The sequence below is a fragment of the Myotis lucifugus genome, unplaced genomic scaffold (genome assembly GCF_000147115.1).
Source record: "Myotis lucifugus unplaced genomic scaffold, Myoluc2.0 scaffold_39, whole genome shotgun sequence".
NCBI classification, from domain to species: domain Eukaryota; kingdom Metazoa; phylum Chordata; class Mammalia; order Chiroptera; family Vespertilionidae; genus Myotis; species Myotis lucifugus.
In genome coordinates, this window is record NW_005871087.1 from 1,102,628 (window position 1) to 1,126,806 (window position 24,179).

Below are 24,179 nucleotides of genomic sequence, written 5' to 3' on the forward strand. Positions count from 1 at the left end.
TTCTTTCAGCAATCATTTATCCACTGCCCCTCACCCCTTTCCCCTCCAGGGACAGGATTCCTTAAGATCTAACCCAGCATTGAAGCCCGGAGCTGGGAGTGTGAATCTGACCACACTCTTCCAAAATCTTTGGTATTTATGCCAAGGGGACCTCCCCTTTAGAGACTTAAAGATAAAGATTGGACTCTCCTGAATCATCTCCCTTGGAAAGACACTTGGATTGAAGAAGGTCCTTGCAGTAAAGGGTGAACAGGGAGAGGAATGATCACCTCATATATTGAAAAACTGATCCTCACAAACCTGGGAGATGCACCTCACATCTTCCTCCAAGGAAGGGCTGGCCTCCTCCAACTGCAGTTGTCTGAGAGCTTCTAGCCTCTAGCTTCTTCAGAATTGACCTCAGCTTTATTTTTATTTTTATTTTTTTTTGTAAAATAACCATAACATAAAATTTACCGTCAGCGCTCTGGCCAGTTTGATTCAGTGATTAGAGCATTGGCCACTGGACCGAAGATTCTCGGGTTCAATTCCTGGTCAAGGACATGTACCTCAGTGGCAGATCCCCCAGCCCCGAAGGGGCGCATGTGGGAGGCAACCAATCTATGTGTCTCTCTTCCTCTCTTCCATCTTTTCCATTTCTCTCTTCCCCTCCCTCCCTGCCTTCCACTCTCTCTAGATCAGTAACACTTAGTACATACACAGTATTGCGCAACCATTGCCACTGTCTGGTTCCAGAACATTTTTGTCACCACAAAAGGAAACCCACATCCATTAAGCATTCAGTTCCCTTCTGTCTCCTCCCCCCCACACCCTGGAAACCTCCAGTCTGCTTTCTCTCTGTGGATTCGCCTGCTCTGGATGTTTCCTGTACTAGTAACTGGAACATACGGCCTTTGGTGCCTGGCTTCCTTCACTGAGCATACGGATTTTTGAAGCCCATCCATGTGTCTGTACTTCTGATTTTTAGATATGTTCACCCCACCCCTTTCTGTTGGTTTCTCCTCAGGTCAGGTAGCTTCCTCCTGTGCAGGCAGAAGATTGGGGGATAGAATGAATGGTTATTCTCTCAATGTCTCTTCCAAACATTATTTTCCTCAATATTTTAATTAAAAAAGAACATCAGTATCTGATCCTATTTTACCAATGATTTATCTGATTCCTTTAAAGTTATGAGTTTTTTTTTTTAACATATATTTTTTTTCTATAAAATACCTTTATGGTATGTCCTGTCTCCCCAGTTTTCTGTCTCCGAATCCTCTCTGGTTGGGCCAGCTGCATATGTGACGAGAATGTCTGAGTGTAGACGCTGCTGCTTCCATAAGACAACTTTAGTAACAGTTGTGAGAAACCTGATGGTCACGTATTAAAGATCTTCACGGTTACCAGCATTATCACTCTGTGAATTTATATGTACAGTGACTTCCTTTTTGTAGACTATGGAATAGCTATATACCCTACATTTACTGTTATGTATTCTATAGATTTTTGTAGGTTTTTGTTTTGTTTTGTTAATCATCACCCAAGGATAGTTTTTTCCATTGATTTTTAGAGAGAGTGGAAGGGAAGGAGGGAGGTAGAGGGGGGAGAGAGAGAGAAAGAGAGAGAGAGAGAGAGAGAGAGAGAGAGAGAAACATCAATGTGAGAGAGACACAATGATTAGTTGCCTCCCAGTCGTTCCCTTATTGGGGCCAGGGAGTGAACCTGCAACCCAGGTATGTGCACTTGACCAGGGAATCAAACTGGAGATACTTTGGTGTGTGGGCTGACACTCCAACTACTGAACCATACTGGCCAGAGCTAGATTTTTATAGTTTTAAATGGACTTGCCATACATTGATGAAGCCTCATTCTCATAGCAGCTCTCTGACATAGTATAGATATAAATGTGAGTTCAACAATGCTGGATTCACAGACTGGCCCTGCAATTGTTACCTGTTGGCAAATACAGTGTCTTGACCAAGGCTAGCGGAGTGGTTGCGGTATATCGGGGAATGTCTCCCATTGTGTGGGCCCAGAGCAATGATGTTATCAGTTTTCTCAGAAAGCACAGTAAGAGCACCATTTACTTCAGTTTGGGAAATGTTGGTGTTGATTTTTCTTCAGGTCCCGAGCTTGTGATTGATTAGACTCTTTAATTATTGATTAGTTTTCTTTCAGGAAGCCTCCGAACTTTTGGAGAGCCGAAACCGGTTTGGCTCAGTGGATAGAGCGTCGGCCTGCGGACTGAAAGGTCCCAGGTTCGATTCCAGTCAAGGGCATGTACCTTGGTTGCGGGCACATCTCCAGTAGGGGGCATGCAGGAGGCAGCTGATCAATGTTTCTCTCTCATCGATGTTTCTAACTCTCTATCTCTCTCCCTTCCTCTCTGTGAAAAATCAATAAAATATATTAAAAAAAAAGAACTTTTGGAGAGAAGGGCATTCATGTCTGTAGAAATTTTTAATTTCTCATCTTTCCTCTCCTCTTTCTTTGCACTAAAGACAGAGATGAAAATCCAGTCATAACTTGTAATGACTTACTGTCTGGAGGGTAACTAATCTTCTCACTCTGGGACTAAATGTCCCGGGAAACCTATCACAAACAGTATGAATAGTTTTAATGGAATTTTGTCTCTTGTATGACACTATCTGTGGAAGTCAGTGTCACCTATAACACAACAAAATGTGAATCTGAATATTCTTAGCTATTTTGCAGTATAGCATTCATTGGCTGCAATTCAAAATTATCTCACCCTTTTATTAGCAAGGAGGTACTCCTCTACCCAATTTACTTCTACAAGTATTCATTGAGTGCCTTTTAGGTGCCAGATACTTTAAAATTAAACCCCTAACCTTAGGACTGGTTCCATGGCTTGCCAGGTTTTAAATTCTATTGGATCATGAAAGTTCAAGTTAATTAATTCTAGATACTAAAAAATAAGCCTTCCTGTTAAGATGGAATTTAATCTTACAAGATTAAGACAGATACTTGAAAGCCTTCTTATAAGTGAGACAGCTCTTCAGATCTTAAATTTTGAGAAGTTGGACCAAAATGATTCTACCAGAAACACCCTGCTGAGCTTTATTGTACATTTCAAATTATTTTATGGTATCAGAAATAAAAGGAGAAATGTTGAATAATACACTAATTATGAAATCTGAGTACAGGAGAAACTCCATGTCTGAGGAAATGGACAGTAGTGATGTAAAGAGCCCAATGTGGCAAGACATGTGGCAAGAAATGGAGGAAGATATGCCAACACTTTCTTCGCAAATATGCCTCGAAGCCCAGCTGGAGGCGTTGATTCAGTAGTTGAGTGTGGACCCATGAACCAGGAGGTCAAGGTTCGATTCCTGGTCAGGGTACTTGTCAGGGCTTGATCCCCAGTGTGGGGTGTGCAGGAGGCACCCAATCAATGATGATTTTCTCTCATCATTGATGTTTCTATCTCTCTCTCTCTCTCACTCTCTCTTCCTCTGTGAAATCAGTAAAACAATAAATAAACAAATAAAAAACAAACAAACAGATAGCTCTAGCCGGTTTAGCTCAGTGGTTAAAGTGTTGGTCCAAGGACTGAAGGGTCATGGGTTCAATTCTGGTCAAGCGCACGTGCCTTTCCCAGGGCCAGTCTGGTTGCATATGGGAGGCAACCAATCAATGTGTCTCATATCGACGTTTCTCTCTCTCTGTCTTTCCCCATCCCTTCCACTCTCTCTGGAAATCAATGGAAAAAATATCCTAAGGTTAGGATTAACAAAAAAAACAAAACAAATAAAATGGATAGACATATTTTTTCCCATTGGTGGATACAGAACAGTAAACAGCATTATAGCACATAGAGATGGTATTCGGGAGAACAAAATATCACTGAGGGGTTCTATGGTCTTGTGTTCTAGTGAGAGATTGTGCCCTGAGGGGTCTGGAAAAAAAGGGGATTACTCTAACATTGCAAAGGTAAGTTATCTTAGATGCAAAAGTGACAACAGACACGCTCAGTTAAGGGAAGACTGACCTTGTCAAGGAAGGCCTAGGACATGACTACCCGCCATGACTCACTTTTAGGTCGGGAGTTTTAGTTTCAGACCATCCTATGTGCTTACTTTATGCCTCTGAGTTTGTAAGGCCCACCATGCAGGCCTCCCCTGAGCTTGTCAGGTTTAGTGTGTGGCCCCTTTTTTATCCACACAGTGACCTTGGCTTCATTTATGAGCTTAAGATATATATTCTAATAGGACAGATCCAGTTGCTCCTCATAAAATGATAAAATTGTGAAGTATTTTACTTTTTAAAAAATTGTTTTACTGTTGAAAGTATTACGTATGTCTCCTTTTCCCCCCATTGACCTCTCAGCCCGCCCCTACCCCCCAGCACAGGCCCTCACCCCCCCCTAGTGTCCATTGGTTATGCTTATATGCATGCATACAAGTCCTTTGGTTGATCTCTTACCCCCCACCTCCCACCCTCCTCTGCCTTCCCTCTGAGGTTTTATGGTCTGTTCAATGCTTCTATGTCTCTGTCTGGATCTATTTTTGTTCATCAGTTATGTTGTTGTATTTTACTTTTTTTTCTAAGTAGGTGCACTTCACTTAAATTCTCCTTGATTATTTTTAATCTTTCTAATTCCCTTGTTAAAATATTTCATATGATCTTATCACTCCTTTGAGATAAAGAATTGCTGTTGGATAAAATGTGATTCTATCCAGAGAATATTTTATATACCTTAAGGGTGGTGCCTAGTAAAATTTTATCTCTTGCTTCTTTAAGAAAATTTAGATGCTATAAATTCAGCCTCTAATCTTCTTGGATACATTCCTCATTCTCATTTTATGACACAGTCTCTTCTGTTTTATTTAATAGTTTAATAGTCATGTTTGAAATTGGTTGGGAAGCAATCTCAACAAATGGTTTACAGGCTCCTTTTAATGGGCAGTGTTAGATATTTATTGCTCTCAGATATAACATTGTTATTATTATTAAAAATTATTTGTTGATTGCTGGTGGTTGCACTCGGAGCTGTGTGAGACATAGAGAAGCGATAATCACTGCCCTGTGGCCCATTATCTGGCGAATAAAAATGAGGTGTCTCTGTATGGTTTCCCTGGCTCCACGGCAGATATTCCCTCCTATAGGGAATGGACACGACCTAGAGTCAGGTGATGTATTTTCACCTTATTTTTGGGGGCCTCTTCCCACGAGTATCACTAGTAGATTTCTTGGCAGTCAAGGTGAACTCCCTAAGAGGAAACGTTAGAGTCATAAAGTAAACCGATGACCTGTGCAGGCACATCACGTTGATTCACGGTTCCAGCCTCTGCATTAGGTTGGCATTGCTCATATCTGTAAGTAAGTGTTGGAAATAACCTGAGAGGTTCGGGTCATTCAAAACCCACTGGACAAGAACTATCCCTAAAGGAACGAGATAGAGGGATCTCTTCCCTAACATTGGCAAGGACACTTGACGAACTCTGCTCGTTGAGCCAATGAGTATTGTTTTCTTTAGCTTGCTTATACTTTTAAAAAAATTATTGACTTGAGAGAGAGAGAGAGAAAAGGTGAGAGAGAGAAAGAGAGAAAAACACCGATTTGTTGTTCCACCTATTTATGCATTCATTGGTTGATTCTTTTTTTGTTGTTGTTAGAACAACTCAGCAAAATAAAATTTCCGTTTATTGTGGACAACATTGTTTCACACATACATCAAACAGGCCCCAAAAATAATAATAATAAATAAACAGCAATTTTATAGGCAAAAAAAAAGGGAAAAAAAGAAACCTTTTTATCTTTGGCCTTTTTAACCTTCTCATACAAACCAACTGCTGATAGTACAGCTAAGTACATACACCAAAAGTTACTGGAATGCTCGGAATAAGGTTGTTTTTGTTGTTGTTGTTTTTGCTTTTTTTAAAAGGTTTTTTTTCTCCTTTGAGAGTACAATGAACATGGTCACACCACACGTAAAGTCAGAAGTAGGACAGAGATTGCTCCAAAGGCTGGTTTGTGGTCCCAAGATCATTAAAAATGGCTGACCCCTAACAACATGTACAAAAATATAAAGTGTAAATAAAAAATACAAACAAATTTTCCTTTTAAAAGTACTTTTAAGAAAATAAGCAGGACCTTGGAAGTTTTGGTTCTTTTTTCCTCCCCTGTTGCAAATTCACGTTGTGGTTTTGGTTGGGTGGTGGAGAGTGCGTGTCATCTGCAGGTGGCGCTGCCCGAGGTGGGTGGGTGGGCAGGCAGGCGGGACCACGTTTAGATTCTGAGACAGGAAGTGGAGGGTGAATAGGTCACGGAGGCCTTTAACGTTTCCTTTTTTTGCTGTCTAGTCATCCTCATCGGTCTTCTGCTTCTTGGTGTCAACATCCTCATCCTCATCATCTTCAGCTGCCCGTTTGCCTGTAGCTGCCTCAGCCTCCTCATCTTCATTCCATCCTCTTCCTCACCATCACCTTCCTCTTCCTCCTCCTCCCCTCTTTCCTCTTCATTTACCTCATTGTCAGCTTCCTGCTCCCCCTTTTCCTCATTAGTGTTCCCATTCACAGGTGCATCTCTTCCATTCTCTGCCTCCTCCACAACTTGCTTCTTCTCCTTTAGTCCTTGGTGGTGATCTCGGAGCTGGTATCCACGGCCGGCTGTGTCTGACATGGTGGGGCATGCCAGTGATCCTATGCAGCGGATTTTTTACTTTTTTTAAAGCTAGAGTTGGAGGACTCTGGCAAAGAAGCTCCCGGAGTCCCCAGCAGTGGAGGAGGCACACAGCGGAGGTGGTTGCAGCGAGCGGAGAGGGAGCCACAGGAACAATGCAAAGATGGCTTTTCAGAACAGCCAGTTCATTGGTTGATTCTTGTACGTACCCTGACCGAGGATCGAACCCACAACCTTTGTGTATCCGGAAGATGCTCTAATCAACTGAGCTACCCAGCCAGGGCCTCCATATTCTGTGATTTTCATACATAATTGTTTATAGCTAATATACAGTATTTACATATTTTTATCAATACCGACTCCTCAGCTGGCCATGGCTGTTCTCTGTCAAGCCCGTGTCCTAGTCCTCGAAGGGTGTGTTCCCTCTGAGCACGACAGCGGCCTTTCGGAGGGGCCAACGCGGCTCTGTGTGGATGTGGGTGCCGGCTGCTCTGGGCCGGACTTGGAGGTGTCACTGAGGAAGTGAAGCGGACCCTGCGGGGAATGTGGTCCTGTGCCTGTCTCCTCAGCTTAGAGCCGTCTCAGCTAAAAATAGTGGATGCTGTTCGCCATCTGCCAAAGGAAGCTGTGTGGGCCTCGCATTGTGACCTGCAGGGGAACACCGGGTGTGACCGGTCATTTCCCAAGAACTGACCTTGTTTTACTTGACCAAAAAGTTAAAGGAGGTATCACTGGTAGAGGGTCTTCTGTACTTTTTTTTTTTCAAGACCACTGGTGGTGTGGTAGACGGTACCCTTTTGGCTGTCCTTTTTAGGCATCCCCTGTAATCACATCAACCTGTTTTAATATATAATATTATTGATTTCAGAGAGGAAAGGAAGGGAGAGGGAGAGAGAGATAGAAACATCAATGATGAGAGAGAATCAGTGACCCGCTGCCCCCTTGCATGCCCCCCCTACTGGGGATCGAGCCAACAACCCAGACATGTGCCCTGACTGGGAATCAGAACTGTGAACTCCTGGTTCATAGGTCAACGCTCAACCACTGAGCCACATCGGCTGGGCTGGTTTTAAACAGAAATGAACAGATTTACAGCTATATCAAGCAGAAAAGGAATTTCTCATAGACTATTAAGGTTCTTATAGAATCTCTGTGAGGGCCAAGAAGTTGGGCTTGAAGGCCATGTAGCAAGGAACAATGCCCAAATGACACCCTGCTACAGCCTAAGCGTCGGAGTCATCTCTGCTGACCACAGACCCCACGGTTCCCACCCGTGATGCTGGGTGTAGATGCTGAATCTGCACGTTGTCCCTCCAGAGCGGATGTTTCTGCCAGTGCTGTGCACCTGTTTCCCTCATCGGAGTTGAAGTCTTACATGAGTGTTTCTCATCTGTGCAGCCTGGGTCACAGGGGAGAGTAGAAAGTGATGGTCTGACCTCTACCCTGGGAGGCAGGACTCACAGGAAGTGATGCTAACGTAGGAATAGTGTCCAAGGAGTGCTGAGTAAAACCAAAACCACAATACAATAGTACTGCTACATACCTACCAGAGTGAATGCAATGGAAAAGACTGACAGCATCAGGCAATGGAACTCTCATCTGTTGCCGGTGAGAGTGTCAGTTGATACAACCACTTTGGAAAATTGTTTAGCAGCATCTACTACATCTGAACTATACACATCCTATGTATGACGCAGCAATTCCACTCTTAAGGTATATACCCAAGAGAAATGCATGCATTTGTTCACCAAAACACAGATACTAGAATATTCATGGTAACACCGTTTGTAGTTCCCAAACTGGAAACCACCCAGATGCACATCACAGTAGAATGGAGATGATCGGAATTGAGTAGTCACACCATGCAAACGACTTAACCATCAACATTAATGCACTGTGCCCTGGAATAGGATGGATGGATCTAGCAAACAATGTTGAATGGAAGAAGCTCAAAAACAGTACGTTCTGTATAATAATATCTGTATGGAGTTCTAAAACCAGCCAACTCATCTATGGTGCTGGAAATAAAGATAGCATTTTCTTTAGCGGGGCAGTAGTGGTTGAAGAGGCAAGAAGGTGGCATCCAAAGTGCTGGTTGCCTTCTGTTTCTTGATCTCGATATGGTTACTTGCATGTGTTCAGTTTGTATTTAGGTACTTTTCTGTAGGTATACTTTATTAAGAAGTATTACAAGTTCTTTGCTTAATCCCCTCCCCCCCCCATTCCCTCTGAGATTCATCAGTCTTATATGCATAACCCATGGACACAGACAATTGTTCGGTGAAGTCCTGGGGGAAAGGTGGAAGAGGGTCAATGGGGAAGAAAAAGGGGATATCAGTAATACTTTCAACACTACAGATAAATTTAAAAAAAATCAGGATTCACAGGGTTTTCTGCTCATCCACCCTATTTTTGATGTAGTAAATAAACAACCTGCAAATCATGGGGCTGCTGGATTATGAAGCAATGATGCACTCTTGTCTGGTACTACTTAGAACTTACAAAATAAAACAGAATTGAAGATGCTCCATATTTCTTCTTTCCTGCTTTATTTTAATAAAGCACTTTATATTTCTAAAAAAAGTAATACAATACAACATAACACAGTATAATACAGCACAACAATGTAATGTAATACAGATGCTTGGGTAGCTACAAATAGGACATATGTTCCCTATGGCAAGTGTGTTGTTTGTAGGAAAGAATATGTAGCAAGTCAGATATCACCAGAGGGAACAGGGAAACTGGCCACCTGGAAGGCCAAAGGGGCCAGGATAACATTTGTTTACCAAACATTTGCTTTTTAAAAAATTTTTTCAAAAATATATTTTTATTGATTTCAGAGAGGAAGGAAGAGGGGGAGAGAGATAGAAACATCAATGATGAGAGAGAATCATTGATTGGCTGCCTCCTGCACATGCCTCCCACTGGGGATCAAGCCTGTAACCCGAGCATGTGCCCTTGACTGGAATCGAACCAGGGACCCTCCAGTCCGCAGGCCAACGCTCTATCCACTGAGCCAAACCAGCTAGGGCCAAACATTTGCTTTTTCATCTCCATGTGAATTGCCTTCCTGCCCTTTGACTTCCCAAACCACTACCCACCCCTTCTCCTTAGTTCAAGATGGCACCTAAGCTTCAACTGCCCAATTTGTCCTTGGATCCCATATTCTTATGGAATGCCCGTATGTACATATGTAATTAAATTTGCTTTACTTTCTCCTGTTAATCTCTTTTATGTCAGTTTCATTCTTAGGCCCAGCCAGAAGGACTGAGAGGGAAAAGAGGAGGAATTTCCCCCTCCTCCATAGAGGGGAGGCATGTTCTAAAATTTGAATGTCACAATTGTACAGCTTTGGAGGTTTATTAAAAATCGTTCAACTGTATGCTTATAAGGTATACGTACGATGGTATATACATTATACCTCAGTAAAGCTGTACAAAATAAAAAAGAACAAAAGTTACAATTGAAATGCTGTAACAAGCTATCAAAATCTACTATTGGAGCCAAATGTATCCTACAAGGAAGGGGACCAGGAATCTAGATTTTTGGTGTTTAGTGTGATGGGCTGATTCACTCTGCTTCTACAGAGCACTGTACATAGAATTTGGAAAGAAATCGCTCCAAAATTTTGGGGTCCATGTTTGATCCAAATATCCAGAACCAACTTTCAGAAACAGAGGCCCTAACTGCCATAGCGAAAGATGTGTAATTGTGATTTATATTTTGTAGTTAAATAGAAATAAAGCATAAGAAAGGAAACTAATTTGATGAAGAACCAGACTATAGTTCAAGCTATTGATTATGGAGCCAGTTAGAGATAACATGATGAGAGATTGCCAACAATTTCACCTCACCTATTGAAAAGAAACACTTGCTACTAACTTTTATAATTGCATTTAAAAAATTGTGTTGAATCTTTTTTTAATAACGGACTTCTGAAGTTCAGTTATTTATATGTGGAACCAAATTCCATTAAGTGGTGCGTGGATGCTGAATGTATAAAAAAACATAGTGTTAAGGAAATGCTCTCTATTCCAACTGTAATAGAAGCCTGAAGCTTAATTTATCTTTGTCAGCAGTCTTTCTTCCCAATTGTATTTCTTGCCTTCCTCCTACCACACATCTCTGTTTATTATGAATTTCCACCCAGTCTTAAAGACTTAGCTCAAATGCAACTCCGAAGCTCATTTCTTCTTGAGTTATAATTATTTGTGTAAATACATTATCAAGTATCTTGAATATAATGAACAGTGCCTTATTCATGGGGTCACCTTTAGATACACTGCACTTGATAACCTTCTCTAAATGTTTATTAAATTGAATGGAATGTATCACCCCCTGGTGGCTGGACAGAAGAAAAACAACTTTAGACTTTGCTAAAGGATGTCCTCCAATTCCTCAAACTACTGTGGATGTTGCAAGGCTCAACTTGTGAAATTCAGTACAAGAGAATTGGAGGGTGATGTTCTAAAGTTGTAATGTTGTAATGTTTTCACAACTGCCCATATTAACAGTGGCTGGGGCCCTCTCTTGGTGGAAATTACCTCCCTCTTTTTATCCATTTTCCCCCCAGTCCTTTTTCACTCTCACTTTCCCTTTTTCTCCACCATGAATCCCTTTTTAAAAAATATCTACCAATTGTAATTTTTTCTTTCTTCATTTCTTGTTCTCAACTTTTCACTACTCAGTTCTTTGAAAAAAATTTTAATTAATTTCTGTTGTTTTTATTCAGTTATTTCCACTGTGTTCACACAGGAAGCATTATTTTCTTTTTGTTGTTGTTGTGTTTAATGGACACAGTGGACCAATTCCAAATTCATCCACTGATGTCCAGTTCCAGGGATGAAAAGATCTCTTCAAAGATAGTGTATTGCATTTTTAAAAAAATATATATTTTTATTGATTGCAGAAAGGAAGGGAGAGAGAGAGAGAGAGAGAGAGAGAGAGAGAGAGAGAGAGAGAGAGAGAAAAACATCATGAGAATCATTGATCGGCTGCCTCCTGCACATCCCTACTGGGAATCAAGTACGCAACCTGAGCATGTACCCTTAACTGGAATCAAACCCAGGACCCTTTATTCCACAGGCTGATGCTCTATCCACTGAGCCAAACCAGCTAGGGTGTGTATTGCATTTTTATTAACTTCTTTTCCAAGACTGTTTCCCATTAAAAAAAATATTTGAACGAGTCTGCTTAAAGTGAACATATAGGTGTTAGAATGATCTCAGCTGGTCATGAGCACAACCAAAAAGCAGAGTGAGAATGAACACTTGTCTAAGATCACAGATATTCAGTCTGATCTTTCTATCAGTGCACCAATCCATGCACAAAGCTGATTTATGATGTACTGGGCCTATGGTTTTCTTTTAGGAGTCTGTAATCACTCGTTTCTTTACGTTTAGTGATAGGATGAATGTAATTGCTAAAAACTCACCTGGCATGATAGAACATTAAAACACAGAGAATTAGAGGTGATCTAACCTAAATTCTTTATTTAACAAATGATGAAATCGAGGCTCAGAAGTGAAATGACTTACCCGATGTTGCATTGTTTAATTCTGCTTCCCAAACTTAACTGTTGGCAGAATTAAAACTTGAAACTATAAAATATTGCAGTAGCTTTGGCAACGCTAAAAGCTAATTACCAAAAACCAACAAGCGATAACATCTATATATGGCTCTTATAATGCCAGGAAAAACCCCTTTAATGTTTTAATTATTCCATGAAACCTCTTAAGCATTCCCAAATTAAGCTTCTACCACAATTGGCTTTTAAATTCTGGATTAGTCCAGTTAGGCTGCCATAACAAAATACCACAGACCGGGTGGCTTAAACAACAGAAATTTATTTTCTCATACGACTGGAGGCTGGAAATCCAAGATCAAAGTGTTAGCAGGTTTGGTTCTCCCTAAGGCCACGCTCTTTAGCTTGCAGAGGGCGTCCTTCTCGCTGTGTCCTCACTCGGCCCTTCCTCTATATCTGTGCACACACATCCTGGTATCTCTTGCTCTCCATGTGTATTTATTAATTTTTGTGGTAAGAGCACTTAACATGATATCTGCCCCCAACAACTTTTTTTTCCAATTACTGTTTACATTCATTATTTTGTATTAGTTTCAACCCTCAACAAATTTTAAATGCAAACATGGTATTATTCACTATAGGCACGATGTTGTACACAGATCTCTAGAACTTATTTTTCATGCATAACTGAAATTTATACCTGTTAAACAAATCCCCATTTCCTCCTCCTCCCCCTAGCCTCTGGAAACTACTTTTCTCCTCTGCTTCTATGAGTTTGACTACTTTAGATACCTCATATACAGTGGAATCAAGTAGTATTTGTCCTTTTGTGACTGGCTTATTTCACTTAGCGTAATGTCCTCCAGGTTCTTCCATGTTGTTGCATATAGCAGAATTTCCTTTTTTAAGGTTGCATAATATTCCATTATGGGTATATACTATATATATATTTTTTACACTCATGTGTCAATAGACTTGGCTATCATGAATAAGAATTCATTGAATGTGAGAGTGCAGATATCTCTTGAGGTCCCGATTTTAATTCTTTTGGATATATGCCCAGAAGTCCGATTCTTGGATCATATAGTAGTTCTATTTTTAATTTTTTGAGTAATCTTCATACTATTTTCCATAATGGCTGCATGAATTTACATTCTCACCAATAGTACACAGGGTTCCCTTTTCTCCATGTCCTCGTCAACACTTGTTCTCTTTTGTCTTTTTGGTAATAACCATCCTACCAGGTGTAAGGTGATAGCTCATTGTGGTTTCGATTTGCATTTCTCTGATGCTTGGTGATATTAAGTACCATTTCATATGCCTCTTGGCTGTTTACATATCTTCTTTAGAGCAATGTCTATTCTAAAGTCCTTTGCTCATTTGGTAATTAGGTTATTTGTGTTTTTGATATTGAGTTCTATGAGTTCCTTGTATATTTTGGATATTAACCACTTATCAGGTACATGGTTTGCAAATATTTTCTCCCATTATGTAGGTTGGCTTTTCATTCTTTTGATTGTATTCTATGCCATGCAGAAGCTTGTTAGTTTGATGTAGTCCCACTTGTTTATTTTTTGCTTTTGCTGCCTGCACTTTTGGTATCATATCCAAAAAATCATTGACAAGACGAATGTCAAGAAATCTCCCCCTTTTTCTTTTAGGAATTTTACAGTTTCAGATCTTATGTTTAAGTTTAATCAAGTTTGAATTGGTTTTTGTGCATGGTGTAATATAAAGGTCCAATTTCATTCCTTTGCCTGTAGCTGTCCAGTTTTCCCAGCAGTCTTTGTTTATGAGATTGTCTTTCCCCCAAGTGTATTCATGGCACCCTTGTTGATGATCAGTTCACTGTATGTGAATGGGCTTATATCTGGGCTCTCTATTCTGTTCCATATGTGTTTTTATGCCAGTACCATACTGCTTTAATTTCTGTAGCTTTGTAACATATTTTGAAATCAGAAAGTCTGATGCCTCCCTTGTTGTTCTTCTTTCTTCATATTGCTTTGCCTTTCAGGATCTTTTGGGGTTCCATATGGATTTTAGAATTCTTTTTTCTATTTCTGTAAAAATAATGTCATTGGGATTTTGTTGGGGTTAGCATTGAATCTATAGATCACTTTGGAAAGTATGAACATTTTAAACAATACTAAGCCTTCCAAGCCATGAGCATGGAATTTCTTTCCATTTATTTGTGATTTTAAAGTTTTCTTCATCAATGTTTTATAGTTTTCCATGGACCAATCTTTCTTCTCCTTAGTTACATATATTTCCAAGTATTTTAAATGGGATTGTTTTGTTAATTTCTCTTTTGAATAGTTCATTGATAGTTTATAAAAATGCAAGTAATTTTGTATCCTACCAATTTATTCAATTCATTTATTAGTTCTAACAGTTTGTTTTTGGTGTGGAATCTTTAGGATTTCTAACACATAAGATAATGTCACTTGAGAACAGAGATAATTTTACTTCTTCCTTTCTGATTTGGACATCTTGTATTTCTTTTTCTCCTCTCATTGCTCCGACAAGCACTTGCAGAACTGTGTTGAATGGGAGTGATGAGAGTGGAGATCTTCGCCTTGTTTCTGATATGAGAGGAAAGGTTTCCGTTTTTCACTGTTGAGTCTGATGTTAGCTGTGGGCATTTTATATATGGCCCTTATTATGTGGAGTAAATTCTTTCTGTAATTAGTGTATTGAGTGCTTTTAACCATGAAAGGTGTTTCTGTGGGAGAATGAGGGCCAGGACTTCCTAATCCACTATCTTATTAATGCCACTCCTCCTCTTCTTTTTAGGAAGGCCAGTGAGGGCCTCACCCTATGGCTTCATTTAACTTTAATTACCTCTTTAGAGGCCCTACCTCATAATACAGTCAAATTTGGGGTTAGGACTTCAATATGTGAATTTGGGGACCCACACAATTCAATTAATAGAAAACCCAGTCTTTTTATCCTCAAGGTCATAGAATTTCTCTATAAATACTTGAAGAGACACATTGATTGACAATCACAATCATGAATCTTGTGTCCAAGTCCCCAGAATTATGGAATGTGAGAGCCAGAAGAGACTTAGAGGTCATAGTTCAGTACCTTAATTTTTCAGTTGATGAAACTTGGAGCCAGAATGGGGAAGTGACTTGTGTGAGGGTTGCACAGCCATGACTAACTGGCATCCGTACCGGAACGTGGACTCCTCATGTGGTGCAGGGCTCATGGGATTGCCATGCACCCGGCTATTTCCAATCTGATTTTACATATAATGTCACCCCTGCTATTCACCACCTTGAATTCCACCAACACATTCATTTGTACCTGGGCAGACTGCAACTCAGCTCATGCCAGGCACTTCACTTGGAAGTGCATTGTCTCATTTAGTCCTCACCACAACCCTTGAGGGAGGCAGTACCATTTCTTCTTTTTATAGGTAAGGAAGTCTGAGAGGTTAAGTCACTTGCTCAAGTCTCTCTAGCTAGTGAGCGACCAGCCTGAGGAAGGCATGGATTTGAAGGTTTATGTGCCTATTAATTGAATAGCTCCTGTGTTTGCTCACTATGAAAGCCGACTCGGCTTCTTTCTCCATTCGTTATGACTTATCACTGCAGGTTCAATAACAGGTGGCAAAAGAGGACAACTACAGAGCCTCACAGGGTGTTGGAAAAAGGGTTTTGTTCTGCTTCTCGTGCACAATAGGATTGCTTGGGAAGCAAAGAGTCCCTGCAGGAGGGCCAGGGCTCTGTAGGCAGGAGGGCTAGGGGATATTTTACTGTATAACAAAATCACTTTAAGTGATTGTAAAAAAAACCACACACACACTTGTCCACGATTCCTTCCCCCCTCCCCCCAAATCTAAACAATATAGAAAAGTGTAAAGGAAAAGTAGATTCTCTCATCTTCCTGACCCATCCCCAATTGCATTTTCCAGAGGTAATTATTGCTACTTTTGTGTGTGTATTAAGATATATATTATAAACACATGTAAGTAAATGTATCATCTATGTAAATTAGTGTAGGATAATGCTGTACTTATCTTTTTGAAATATACTTTTATTGATTTCAGAGAGAAAGGGAGAGGGAGAGAGAGAGAGAGAGAAAGAAACATCAATAATGAGTGAAAATCATTGATCAGCTACCTCCTTCACGCCCCCTACTGGGGATTGAGCTCGCAACCCAGGCATGTGCCCTTGACCAGAATTGAACCCGGGACCCTTAAGTCTGCAAGCTGATGCTCTATCCACTGAGCTAAACTGGCTAGGGCTATACTTACTATTCTGCAATGTACTTTTAATCTCTTAACAGTATGCCTTTGACATGTTTTCATATTAATATATAAAGTTCCATTTCATTATTTTTCATGATGGCAAAATATTTCATTGTAGGACTATATCATTTATTTCATTATTTCTATAGTAGACTGAATATTGCCCCCCTCCCCCTCCAAAATGTCCACATTTTAATCCCTGGAACCTGTAAATGTTGTTTGAAAAATAGCCTTTGCAGAGGCGACTAAGTTAAGGATCTTGAGATGGAGAGATTATCCTGGATGATCTGGGTGGAGATTTGATACACTCAGAGGAGAAGGTGATGTGAAGACAGAGGCAGAGATTAGAGTCTGTGGATACAAGCCAAGGAGTGTCAGCGCCATTGGAAGCTGGAAGGTACAAGCGACAGATTCTATTCTAGAGCCTTCAGAGGAAGCGAGGCCCAGCTGACACTTGGATGTTGGACCAGTGCATTGATTTCAGAATTCTGGCTAACAGAACTGTGAAAGAAGAAACCTGTGCTATGTTAAGCCACCAAGTTTGTGGTAATTTGTTACAGCAGCCACAGGATGTGAATATAATTCCCTTACTGATGGACATTTAGGGTACTTATATCACTATACACAAGAGTTATAACAAATAGCCTGTATGTGTAGCTTTATCTACTTGTACGATTGTATCTGTAGGACAAATTCCGAGAAGTGGTATCTCACAGGCAAAGGATATAGACATAAAAACAAAGATTTCATCAGGCCCAAAGAGAATGTTTTATGCTTCCCAAATGGACGATATGTCAAAATGTGTGTCTTTGAATTTATAGCTTTAAATATGTTGATCATCAAACGATAAAGACTGAAACCAGATGTCCTAATCACTCAACTCAAGAGTCAACCTAAAGTACAGAGAAACATGAAAAAATAAAGCAAAAGGAAGTAATAAATAAACAGACAAAATCAGTAAAATAGTGAATAATGACAACAAAACCAAAAAGTGTTTTAACATAACCAATGTTTCACCAATATAATCAATTAGATAGACAAACTTCTAGAAAGACTGAGCAAGAGGAAACATGCACATAAACAAATGACAAAGTCAAAAGCAGGAAATTAGATATGTTAGAGATTTAAACGCAATAAAAGAATATAAAAATATAAAAAGCAAACATCTACTTGAGACGAAATAGGAAACTTGAACGGATGTATTAGTATCTTGTGAGAGAGCGTCTCAGGGCTCTTCTATCCACATCAAAAACCACAGGCCAGATGGTTTTAGAAATGTTTCCTTTTAATCTCGCAAGGAATATGTAATCCTTACTTTGTGCAAGTTGTTTCGGAGAATAGAAAAAGCATAAAACCTGCTCGACTCACTTTTGAGTCTAGTGTAAGCTGGATTCAAAATCTGTCTAAGAACCGTAGAAGAGAAGATGTTTCTGGGTCTGGGTAGATCTAATTGTGGAAGTTATAAGTGATATCCGCCAAATAGTTCCAGTTCTCCCACAGCTTTCTTTCTTTCTTTTTCTTTAAAAAAATATTTTTATTGATTTCAGGGAGGAAGGGAGAGGGAGATAGAAACATCAATGATGGGAGAGAATCATTGATTGGCTGCCTCCTACATGCCCCCCACTGGGGATCGAGCCGGCAACCCAGGCATGTGCCTGACCAGGAATCGAACCATGACCTCCTGGTTCATAGGTTGACGCTCAACCACTGAGCAACACCGGCCGGCTAGCGTCTCTTAGTTTGAAGCACAGACCCCACCTGGAACCATGAGGGGAGGTCAAGCCACGAAGCACATGTTGAATAGCCAGCCTTCAGGAAGAGCAGACATGTACCTGTACCTGAGGACACCTTTATTCAAGGACTCCTGTGCTACCTGGGTGCCATCTCTTCCTCTCTCGTCTGCCGTTGCACACTGACCTTGTCCACACAGTCTGGAACTTGGCTGCCAAAGCTCCCAAGACTCCCTCCCCAAGGCTGCCACCAGGAGAGAAAGACAGTCTCTTCTCAATTCCAGATCCAAAGATCTCCAGAAAAGACTCTCAGTGGTTTGGGAAGCTGTCCATCTCAGAACGTTCAGTGGTGGCTGAAAGGTTAAAGTCTGTGGTAGGGCAGGCTAAATGGCCTCAGATGGTGAATCAAGAACACTTGAATTTATTTAAAGAAAAGGGGTTGGGCATGGGGATATCCAAAGGGAAGGGCTGCACAACACTGAGCCAAAGGGTATTGGGTCCATGATGGCAGCAAAACAGTGAAACAGGGAAGGGCATAGAAGAAGCAACAGGAGAGCTTAGGCTGGGCCGCTTTGGCTCACTGAGTAGTCAGAGAAAAGGGGCCTTGGAGAAGTCAGGGGGTTAGCTTCATCCAATAATGCTTGTAATTGTTGGTCTTCAAACTTTTTCGGTTGACCTGGACGTTCTTTGTCTTTCACGTCGAAATCATCACTTTTAAAGCGTTTAAACCAGCGTTCACAAGTATCTTGAGATGGAGCATGTTCACCATAAGCTTCCCGAGGTATACGATAACTTTCAGCAGCACTTTTCTTCAAAATAAAACTTCCCACAAATGCTCTTTTTTTGGCACAAAATTCGACATTTTTAAGCGTAAAAATATCTATGATGTTAATACCTTCAGCAAATTTGACATATGAAGTTTTGAAGCTTGTTGTCAATACAACAAAATAGCATACATATTGAATCGCATATATATCAACATATGTGTAACTCCATCTATTGAAAAAAATTCCGCATTATTAACCAGTACACCTAGTATATGGAAAGTAAGAGTGAGACTGACGCTTGTCTAAGACCCAGGAAAATGAACCCTCACTTACTGGGTGCAGGCAGAAAGCCTCCAATGGAATAGACTGCTATGATTAAGGAAGGGGAAATGAAGGCTGAAATTTCTAACGGGGAGATAATGTCTCCCACAAAGATAATCATTAGACCATGAGACTCAGACCTTTAGAAACAGCAGAGGCCACAGCACGAGTTCTTGAGATGAAGGGAATTAGTCTTGAAGAGGCCTCTCCTGCACATTTTGGCACTGACCTAAGGTGAGGGAATTGAATGACCCTCCTAATGGCCTGGCTTCAGGCCCAGTCCCTCGACCACAGTAAAACCGTTGGAATCAGTTTGAAGAGTTCTGTGATAGCCCAGAGTGCTCTGTCCCTCTCACTGCCCAGCCAGGGTGCACGCCCCGGGAAGGCCATGCTGTCGGGTAGGGATCCTCTTCCTGGCACCTCGGCATAGTTGAGGCAGCCATATTTTTGGACTCCCAAACAAGACATATGAATGGCTTTTTATTTACTTTCTATTGTTTTAGAATATATTTTTATTGATTTCAGAGAGGAAGGGAGAGGGAGAGAGAGGTAGAAACATCAGTGATGAGAATCATTGATTGGCTGCCTCCTGTACGCCTCTCCCTGGGGATCGAGCCTGAAACCCAGGCATGTGCCCTGACTGAGAATTGAACCATGACCTCCTGATTCATGAGTTGATGCTCAACTACTGAGCCACACAGGCCGGGCTGGCTTTTGATTTTTTAAATGATTTTTTTTTGGAAAAAAATATTCTAAAGCATAACAAATAATCACATTTTTTGAAAAGAGAATAAAGTCTGGACCATCTCATCACCATTGACATAGGGGAACCTAGTGGGGGAGTGACTGGCAAGACAGGGAAGATGGATAATTTTGCCAGGTGCCACACCCCAGGTGTCTGCTGCAGCCCCCAGTGTAGCCTGTCCCCAGACTTAACATAATGCCGTGCAGAGAGCTGAGGGGAGACAGTTGATCAAGTCTGTAAGTCTCAGAGCAGTGGTGTCAGCTGCACAGGACTAAGAACTAAAAATCAGGAGACTGCCATCCACATCTGGCTGATTTGAATTTGCAAATTATATTCTTCCTCCTCTTTCTTCCTTTATGCATTTTCCTCAACCTTGCATTCTCTTATGAATGCAAATGAACTAAAGAGATGTTAAGGATCCAATTATATTAAAGTGTGAATGACTATGCAAATGACTGCACTCCTTTGGAAAAATAAATTTTGTTTATCTAAGATAGTTGAAAAAGAACTGAGATAGAAACTCTGCATTAATTTACTGTAACCAAAGAGGAAAGCCTCAGTAAGGCTAGAAAATCCAATAGGTGCAGTCCAGTGGGAACGATCGGCAATAGGAGGCTAGAGTCAAATAGGGAAAGGGTGAAGGTCACAGCCCTAACTCGATTGATTGGGAGCCAGTTGGAAAGGACAGCTACAAAACAGAAAATTCAAATGATCTAAGGACCACATTTGCATTTGTCAATAAAAATACTTGAAAAATATCTAATAGGGACACATAAGGGGGTTGAAATTTGCTTATGGGTTTTGCTGGTGACAGAATGAAGTATCTCAATCATTGCAATCCCAAATTAACATAGTTGCAAAGTCACCTTTCTAAGTTGTAACCGAATACTTGGGGACAACCACCTGCTCAAATTCTGACTTAATTCTCCCTTGCTAGCAAGAAATCAACTGACTCAGGACTCAGGACTACGTATTTTGTGAGTGATTTTCATTCGACAGGATAATTGCTACAGGTGAGGTACTTGATGGTGAGGACATTCCTCTTTACTGGGGGCAAAAAAAATGCTGAAAGGAAAATAAAAACCCAAACTCTCCCTCCCATTTTTTTTTAGTACTTTGCTGTTTACAAAGCATAACCCAAAATATTTTATTTGAGCCTAACTAAAGCACTGTGAGGTGGGTACTCTCATTCATATTTTCTTTTTCTTTTTTTTTTTTAAATCTTTATTGTTCAGATTATTACATTTGTTCCTCTTTTTTCCCCCCATAACTCCCCTCCTTCCAGCTCCCACCCCACCCTCCACCCTCACTCCCACCCACTGTGTTCATCCATAGGTGCATGATTTTTGTCCAGTCACTTCCCGCATCTCCCACACCCCTTTTCCCCCAAGAATAGTCAGTCCATTCCCTTTCTATGTCCCTGATTCATTATAATCACCAGTTCATTCTGTACATCAGGTTATTTATTCACTTGATTCTTAGATTCATTTGTTGATAGATGCATATTTGTTGTTCATAATTTGTATCTTTACCTTTTTCTTCTTCTTCCTCTTCTTAAAGGATACCTTTCAGCATTTCATATAATACTGGTTTGGCGGTGATGAACTCCTTTAGTTTTTCCTTATCTGTGAAGCTCTTTATCTGACCTTCAATTCTGAATGATAGCTTTGCTGGATAAAGTAATCTTGGTTGTAGGTTCTTGGTATTCAGCACTTTGAATATTTCTTGCCATTCCCTTCTGGCCTGCAAAGTTTCTGTTGAGAAATCAGCTGACAGTCGTATGGGTATTCCCTTGTAGGTAATTGAGCCTCTTTCTCTTGCTGCTTTTAAGATTTTCTCTTTGTCTTTTGCTCTTGGCATTTTAATGATGATGTGTCTTGGTGTGGTCCTCTTTGGATTCTTTTTGTTTGGGGTTCTCTGCGCTTCTTGGACCTGTAAGTCCATTTCTTTCTCCAGGTGGGGGAAGTTTTCTGCCATTATTTCTTGAAATAGGTTTTCAATATCTTGCTGTCTCTCATCTTCTGGTACTCCAATAATTCTGATATTAGACCGCTTAAAGCTGTCCCAGAGGCTCCTTACACTATCTTCACACTTTCGGATTCTTTTTTCATTTTGCTTTTCCAATTGGGTGTTTTTTGTCGAATCTTTGGTTTGATTCTTGTGCTCCTCTGGTCTGCTATTGGGTATAATATTCTTTATTTCAGTCCGTGTATGCTTACTTTCTAATTTCTTTATCGTAGCATCGAGGGTCTCATTAGTTTTCGTGAGGCTCTGCACAAATTTATGGCAAGCCCTCAAAATTGCGATTCTTAGCTCCATATCCTCCATTTCTGTCATGTTTTTTTGTCTCCGCATCTTATATGCTTTCTTGGTGCACCCCCTTGTGGTCTCTGTGCGCAGTCTTGTTCTAGCCAAGCCTTAATTGTTGTAGTTAACACTAGAGGGGTTTGACCACCAGGCCGACTGGCTGTAGGAATCAGCTGTGGAAAACGTCTGTCTTCTGGGGAGGCGCTATTCCAGCCTTTGCCTGAGGCGGTCGGCAAATGGCCGTGCGCAGGACTTGGGCAGGGCGGGCTCAACCGGGCGGGGGGAGGGAGCCGCTATGACTGCTCTCAGACCGTCCCCAGGGGCTCTGCCTCTCTGTCCCCGTAACCGCTGCAAACCTCGGAGGGGCCGTAGCCAGACAGTCCCGCTTCTCCCGTTTGAGTCTGGGTCCCTAGAGACTCGCCCGGATCTGTAGCCCAGAGTCTGAGACTCCCTCCTGATTGAAAACGACAATCGCGCCCTCAGCCGCCAGCCCGCTTTGCGCGCGCACCCTCACCACCGCACGCCGTACCTTTAAGTTTTCCACACTGCGCCTCCGCTGAGCGTCGGAATGCAGTTGTTTTTGCTTCTAGTTGAAGAGACTCTCCTCAGCCAGCCTTCCCGTGGTTCTGGTTGATGTCCGCTCCGACTTTTAGTTGTATTTTTGAAGTGGTTGTTCGAGGCAGCAAACTCCGGTGTTTACCTATGCCGCCATCTTCGATTCTCCCCCTCATTCATATTTTCAGATAAAACTACTGGGGCTCCAAGAGAGAGTTGCTCACGTGACAAGAAAGAAGGCAAAGCCAAATGCCCACTCAAGTCCACTGGACCCCAAAGGCCACTATGCCACAGCTCTTCTGTCTTCTATCCCGAAATGTTTATTTGATGAGATTTGCGGTAAGCAGGCTGTTTGATATGGAGAGTAAAATAAAAACTCCTTCTGTCTGACATCTGCCAATTTACTAACTCTTCTCTCTCTCCTTAAAAAAAAATGATGTTCATAAATGCTCCTAAGGAGACGATTAGAACTCGAACACCATCTCTTGACATTGGAATAGTCATACTTATAGGGCCCTGGTATGCACATAAATTGGGCATGCTTTCAGAGCCAGAAATGATGCACTGCATAATGCCTGCTAGTAAATTTGAGCATATGATGATCCTAAATGTGTTCTGTCAGAAAGTGAGCCATTCGGCTGTAAGAAGGGCACAGTCTCTATGCATAAAGGCACCCACCTTTGCATCAAGAGGAATCTCCACGATCATTCCCTTCCTTCTGGCTTCTGTCCCAATATGAGTGGGGAGGAGGGTCGAAGCCCCTTTGCTTCAGTTCTCAAGATTTGCAACCTCGTTGCTATTTGGAATGGAGTTCACACAAACATTAGCCTTTTACCTGTCCAGAATACTTGCCAAGTTTTTTTTTTTTTTAATATAAATTTATAGTTTCCTCAAAAAACTGAAAATGGAACTTCCATTTGACCCAGTGATCCCACTTCTAGGAATATATCCCAAGAAACCAGAAACACCAATCAGAAAGGATATATGCACCCCTATGTTCTTGGCAGCATAATTCACCATAGCTAAGATCTGGAAACAGCCTACGTGCCCATCAGCAGATGAATGGATAAAAAAACTTTGGTACCTCTACACAATGGAATACTATGCTGCTGAAAAAAGGAAGGACCTCCCTACCATTTGCAACAGCGTGGGGGGGGCTGGCGAGCATTTATGCTAAAGTGAAATAAGTCAGTCAGAGAAAGATAAATATCCACATGCTTCTCTCCTCGTTTGTGGATTATAATGAACAACATAAACCGATGGAACAAGAAACAGATCCTAGAGACAGAGAAGCATCGTTCAGATTCCTCAAAACCTCATAGGAAAGGTGGGGAAGGGTGGGGGGGGA